The following is a 7,626-nucleotide window of genomic DNA, read 5'->3' on the forward strand; positions in this document are numbered from 1 at the left end:
TAAAATTCTGAACAATATCTTGAAACTGATATTTGCCTTTTGTTTCTTATGTATGTATGGTTAGACCCATGTCAATAAGCCAAATATGTGTTTATTCACATTTTTATTTCTCCTACTTGATGACAATGCTATTTAGAAGTAACCCTCAAGTAACAAATGTTAGCGTACACTTAGTGGGTGTGGTTTTTAATGACTTTGCTACCCTCTGCTCGTTTGCTTTACCTGCTCCTTTCCACTGCCAAAGAGGTCTGAGCCCACACAGAGAGGACTAGATTTGTCTAGTCAAATTTGTCTTCTTACAATCACAGGAGTATTGCAAAGTTACTTTCTGAGAGAGTCATCCTCTGAGCTTTCATTTAGTTTTTGTTCACAAATCATGAGACTGAAGGGAGAATTTGTTTTGTATTCTACCTGAAATGAGAAAAAAAAAATTGCAAACTGAAAGCACAAAACACTAATGAAAGAAATCAAAGAAGACATAATGAATAGATACATATGCCGTGCTTATAATTTCTCAATATTGTTGTTTCAGTTTCTCCCAAATTAGATGTATAGATTTCAACACAATTTCAATCAAAATCCTAGCAAGATTTTGTAAATGTTGATAAGACGACTGTATTAATCAGGGTCCTCCAGAGAAACAGAACCAATAAAATGTAATATACATAAACAGACATACATGTAAAATGTAAAAATTTTAAATTTCTAGAAGAAAATATCTGTGTTACCTTGAATTTAGAAAAGTTTATTTAAAAATTTTTATTGATGTATAGTTGATTTACAATGTGTTAATTTCTGCTGTAAAGTGATTCAGTTATATAATACATATATATATATATATATATATATATATATTCTTTTTCATAATCTTTTCCATTATGGTTTATCACAGGATATTGAATATAGTTCCCTGTGCTGTACAGTAGGGGCTTGTTGTTTATCCATCCTGTATATAATAGTTTGCATCTGCTCATCCCAAACTCACAATCCTTCACTTCCCCCCCACCCCCACTTGGCAACCACAAGTCTGTTCTCTCTGTGAGTCTATTTCTGTTTCATAGGTATGTTCATTTGTGTCATATTTTAGATTCCACATATAAGTGATATCATATGGTCTTTGTCTTTCTCTTTCTGACTTACTTCGCTTAGTATGATAGTCTCTAGGTCCATCCATGTTGCTTGCAAATGGCATAATTTCATTATTTTTTATGGCTGAGTAATATTCCAGTGTGTGTGTGTGTGTGTGTGTGTGTATGTATGTATGTAAGTGTGTATCACATCTTCTTTATCCATTCATCTGTCAGTGGATGTTTAGGTTGTATCCATGTCTTGGCTATTATAAATAGCACTGCTATGAAAATAGGGGTGCATGGATCTTTTCAAATTATAGTTTTGTCTGGATATATGCCCAAGAGTGGGATTACTGGATCATATGGCAACTCTATTTTTAGTTTTTAGAGGAACCTCCATACTGTTTTCCATAGTGGCTGCATCAATTTACATTCCCACCAACAGTGTAGAAGGGTTCCCTTTTCTCCACACCCTCTCCAGCATTTGTTATTTGTAGACTTTTTGATGATGGCCATTCTGACCGGTGTGAGGTGTTACATCATATAGTTTTGATTTTCATTTCTCTAATGATTAGTGATGATGGACATCTTTTCATGTGCTTATTAACCATCTGTATATCTAGTTTGGAGAAATGTCTATTTATATGTCTTCTGCCCATTTTTGATTGAATTGTTTGTTAGAAAACAGTTTTTAGATACAGCAACAAAAGCATGATTGTAAAATAAAACCAAACACACAATGAATTGGAACTTAATGAAATTAAAAACATCTGCTCTGGAAAAGTCTGTTAAGAGAATGAAAAGTCATGTCACAGACTGAGAGAAAATATTTGCAAATAATGTATTTGATAAAGGATTTGTATCTGGATTATATCAAGAACTCTTAAAACTTAACAGTAAAAAAACAAAACCCATTATAAAATAGGCAAAATGTTTCAGCAGACATTCCACCAAAAAAGATATATAGATGGTAAATATGCATATGGAAGATACTCAGTATCATTATTCATTAGTTAAATGCAAAGTAAGTCAAAATGAGATACCACAACACATTTCTTAGAATGACTAAAAAATACCAAAAATATCAAGTGCTAGCAAGGATGCAGAAAAAGTGGAACACTCATACACTGCTGGTAGAGATACAAAATAATACAGCCCTTTTAGAAAATGGTTTGGCAGTTCATTATGAAACTAAACATATAATTACCATCAACCCAGCCACCCTACTTTAGGTATTTGCTGTAATGAATTGAAAACTTAAGTTCATGCAAAAATCTGTATTTGAATGTTTGTTTATACTAGATTTTATATCTAGTCACCCAAAACTGAAACAGTACAGATGCCCTCAATAGGTTAAATATACTATGGAGCATGCTTGCAATGAGAAAATGAGCACTGAATGTTTATGCAACAACATGGATGAATCTTAAATGAATTTTTCTAGGTGAGAGAAACCAGACCCCAAAAGCTACATAGTATATGGTTTCCTTTATATAACATTCCAAAAACAGCAACAAATATAGGGATAGAAAACATATCAGTGGGTGTCAAGAGCTGGAGGGTGTGGGGAGTAATTGACCAGAAAATCACAACGTGAAGGAATTTTTGGAGGGATTGAACTGTTCTGTATACAGTTCAATCTACTGTAGTTCATTCATCTACAGTAGTAGATGAATGGCACTATGGATTTTGCAAAATCTATAGAACTATATACCGTAAAGAGTAGATGTGCATTCTTATGTTCTTACTACTGTTTTCCCAATTTGCTCTACAAAAAAAACCTCATTTACAGTTTTATAATACTACAATCAATTTGGCTATCACTATTATTATTAAATAAATTTAAATTCTCATATTATCAATACTCTCTGAGTTTAAAAACTGATATTTTAATGGGAAACAATTATATTTACTCATATTTTACATGATCAAAACTTCATAGCTAAATATATACCTCATATTCAGAACTTGAACAATATAAATAGTATTGACATAATTTAATCCTATTAATAACTAGTAAAAGTGTTTTTAAAATTTGAGATATAATTTACGTTTAATATTACATTACTTTCAGGCATACAACATAATGATTCGATATACGTATATACTGAGAAATGATTACCACAAGTCTAGTTAACATCCATCACCACAAATATTTAGAAGTTCTGTGCATGTGTTGAGAAGTTTTAACGTCTACTCTCTTAGCAACTTTCAAATATAAAATACAGTATTGTTAACCATGGTTACCATGCTGCACACTATTCCCCAGGACTTACTTATCTCATAACTGGAGGTTTGTAACTTTTGACAGCCTTTATCTATTTTGCCCACACCCCACCACCTGACTTTGGCAACCACCAATTCGGTCTCGCTATCTATGAGTTCCATTTGTTTGTTTGTTTTAGATTCTACATATAGGTGCGATCATACAGTATTTGCCTTTCTCTCAACTTACTTCACTTAGCATAATGCCCTCAAGGTTCATCCGTGTGGTCACAAGTGGCAGGATTTCTTCCTTTTTTATGGTTGAAAAATATTCCATTGTGTGATATATATATATATATATGTGTGTGTGTGTGTGTGATACACACACACACACACACATCCATTTTCTTGATCAATTCAACCATCAATGGACACTTAGACTATTCCATGCCTTGGCTATTGTAAATAATGCTGTAGTGAACATGAGAGTGAAGATATCTTTTTGATATAGTGATTTTGTTTTCTTTGAATAAATACCCAATAGTAGAATTACTGGATTATGTAGTTCTATTTTTAATTTTTTGAGGAAACTTCAGACTGTTTTCCATAGTGGCTATACCAATTTACATTCCTACCAAAGTATACAAGTGTCCCCTTTTCTCCACATCTTTGCCAATACTTGTTATTGCTTGTGTTTTTGATAATAGCCATTCTGACAGGTGTGAGGTGATATCTCATTGTGGTTTTGATTTGTATCTCCCTAATGATTACCAATGTTGAGGACCTTTTCATGTATGTATTGGCCATTTGTATGTCTTCTTTGGAAAAAATGTCTATTCAGTTCCCATGCTCATTTTTAGATTGGGTTGTTTGTTGTTGTTTTTTTTAATTGAGTTGTATGAGTTTTTTATATATATATTGTATATTAACCACTTATCAGATATATGATTTGCAAATATATTCTCCCATTCAGTAGGGTGCCTTTTCATTTTATTGGTTACCTTTGAGTACAGAAACTTTTTGGTTTGATGCACTCCCGCTAATTTATTTTTGCTTTTATTGTCTTTTCTTTCGGTGTCAAATCCAAAAAGTTATTGCCGAGATTGATGTCTAGGAGCTTACCCCCTATGATTTCTTTTAGGAGTTTGATGGTTCAGGTCTTACATTCAAGTCTTTAATCCAATTTGAGTTGATTTTGTGTATGGTAAAAGATTGTGGTCCAGTTTCATTCTTTTGCATGTGGCTGTCCAGTTTTTCCAACACCATTTATTAAAGAGACTGTTCTTTCCCCATTGTGTTCTTGAAAACTATGACTATGACTTTGTAATATAGTTTAAATCAGGAAGTGTGATGCCTCCAGCTTTTTTGTTTTTCTCAAGATTGCTTTGGTTATTGTGGGTCTTTTGTGGTTCCATAAAAATTTTAGGATTTGTACTATTTTTGTGAAAAATGCCATTGGAATTTTTATTGGAATTGCATCAACTCTATAGATCATTTTGCGTGGTGTGGACATTTTAACAATTTAATTCTTCCAATCCATAAGCATAAAATACCTTCCTATTTCTTTTTTGTCTTTTTCAGTTTCTTTCATGAATGTCTTTATAGTTTTCAGTGTACAGGTCTTTCATCTCCTTTGTTAAATTTATTCCTAGGTATTTTATTCTTTTTGATGTAATTGGAAATGAGATTTTCTTAATTTCTCTTTCTGATAGTTAATTATTAGTGTATAGAAATGCAACAAATTTTTGTGTATTGATTCTGTATCCTGCAAATTTACTTATTAGTTCTAACAATTTTTGGTGGAGTCTTTAGGATTTTTTACATATAATATATCATCTGCAAATATGATAGTTTTATTTTTTCCTTTCTTATTTGGATGCCTTTTATTTCTTTTCTTGCTTAATTGCTCCAGCTAAGACTTCTGGTACTATGTTGAATGAAAGTGGCAAGACTGGACATCCTTGTCTTGTTCCTGATCTTAGAGAAAATGCTTTTAGTTTTCAGCTTTTTACCCCTGAGTGTGATAAGAGCTGTGGGCATGTCATATATGGCCTTTATTGTGTTGAAGTGTGTTCTTTCTATACCCAATTTGTTGAGAGTTTTTATCATACATAGATGTTGAATTTTGTCAAATGATTCTTTGTATCTATTAAGTTGATCGTATGAGTTTTATCCTTCATTTTGTTAATGTGGTGTAAAACACTGATTAATTTGTGTATATTGAATCATCCTTGCATCCCAGAAATAAATCCTACTTGATCGTGGTGTATGATCCATTTAGTGTATTGCCAAATTCAATTTGTAAATATTTTGTTGAGGATTTTTACATCTATCTTAATCAGGGATATTGGCCTATAGGTCTAATGTGTCTTTTTAAGTCCAGTGCTTCTTTTTTGATTTTCTGTTTGGATAATCCACCCATTCATAAAAGTGCGGTATTGAAGTCCTCTACTATTTTTGTATTGCTGTCCTTTTCTCCTTTTAGGTCTGTTAATATTTGCTTTATAGATTTATATGCATGCATAAATATTTACAAATTTATATCCTCTTTCGATTGAAGCAAAGCTTCTGTAGGCTAAGTAGTCTTATTTACCCATGACTAGGAGACAGTGTTACAAAGTGGGCATCAGTCTGAAGCATTATTGCTAGGTTCAAATACCAGGACTTATTCTTACTAGATATGTTGATTAAATTCTCATAGAGTTGGTTTCTTTTCTTGTAAAATGGAAATGAAATGTATACCTTCTGGGATGGTTTTGGTGGTTAAATGAGATAACGCAGGTTAAATATTAGGGACAATGCCTATCATATTAAATGTTTGATAAATAATAGTTTTATTATTTTTAAATAAAACCAACAAATGATTTCACAAGTTTCTAGTTAATTATGTCTACAAAATATTCTTTCTTTTATACTGAACAGGAAATAACTTTCTAAACAAATGGATTTTGGAGGGAAGCTGATTTTCATTAAAGAATGTCTATTTGAAGCAGCGTTTCTATCGTGTGATTCCGTATCTTTAGAAACATCTGCACCTTAATACTTTGTTTCTTTTTCAGCAAGCAAGAAAAACAGAAAATACACACTATGAATTTCCAGCTTTTTCTAAGCCTTTTAAGGTAATTTTTGTCATCAATTTTCCTCTAACATTTTATCTTCTGTTTTGTTCACTTCTCTGTTTTTCAGGAGCACAGGATCTTGCATAACAAACTGGATAGTCACTTCCTTTTTCCTTTGAAATGGATACTTTTCCTGGCTCCTTAATTTTGGCATAAGTACAAGAGGTATGAAAACTCTTTCAGATTTAATAATGTAAAACAAAATCTTTCTGAGAACATTTGAGTTGAACAGTTTTAAAAGGGAAAACTGCATAGTTTAAAGTCATTTCCCCTGTCTCATTGTGAGGTATTTCCTTTCATCTCATCTTTAACAAAAGATCCATTTAGTTAATTCTATATTTCTTAGCCTTGGAGGCATGAACATATGAAACAGGCAAGACAGCCATGATATTTTAATAGTATTTAAAAAAAATAAACCGCTTTTTAGAACAGTTTTAGATTTACAGAAAAACTGCAGATATAGTACAGAGTTCCCATATATGCTCATGCCGATTCTTTCCCCATAAGGAACATTTTACATTAAATGGTACACTTTTCACTGTTGGACCAATATTCACACATTATTAAGGTCCATGTTTATTTCAGATTTCCTTAATTTTTACCTAATGTCTGTTTTTAGTTCTAAGACCCCATCTAGGACACCATGTTATGTATGATAAGACATCATGTCTTCTTAGATTTCTCTGGCTGTGGCATTGTTGTTTTTGATGACCCTGACAGTTTTGAGGAGTACTGGGCAGATGTTTTGCAGAATACCCCTCAATTGAGGCTTATCTGATTTTTTAAATGATTAGATTGAGATTATGTTTTTGTAAGGAAGGCCACAGAGGTAAAGTTCCATTTCATCACATCATATCAAGTGTGCCTCCTGTCAACTTGATATCACTGTTGATGGTGATCATCTAGCTTGTTCGTGTTTGTCCAGCTTCTCCACTGTACAGTTACTCTTTTTTTCCCTTTTTTCATGTTGTACTCTTTGGAAGGATGTCACTTTGCACAGCCCACATCTAAGGAAGGGGGAATTATGCACTTCCTCTAAATTCCTAACACCCACTAGTTCTTTTATTGTTTTTTTACTGCCTTTTGCAGAATGTCATATAACTGAAATCATATATTAGGTAGCTTTTTCAGATTTTCTTTCACTTAGTAGTATGTACTTAAGGTTCATCCATGTCTATTTGTTGCTTCATAGTTCATTTCTTTTTATTACTGAATGCTATCCCTTGTGTTGA

Source organism: Hyperoodon ampullatus (assembly GCF_949752795.1).
Source record: "Hyperoodon ampullatus genome assembly, chromosome: 6".
In the NCBI taxonomy this organism is placed as follows: domain Eukaryota; kingdom Metazoa; phylum Chordata; class Mammalia; order Artiodactyla; family Ziphiidae; genus Hyperoodon; species Hyperoodon ampullatus.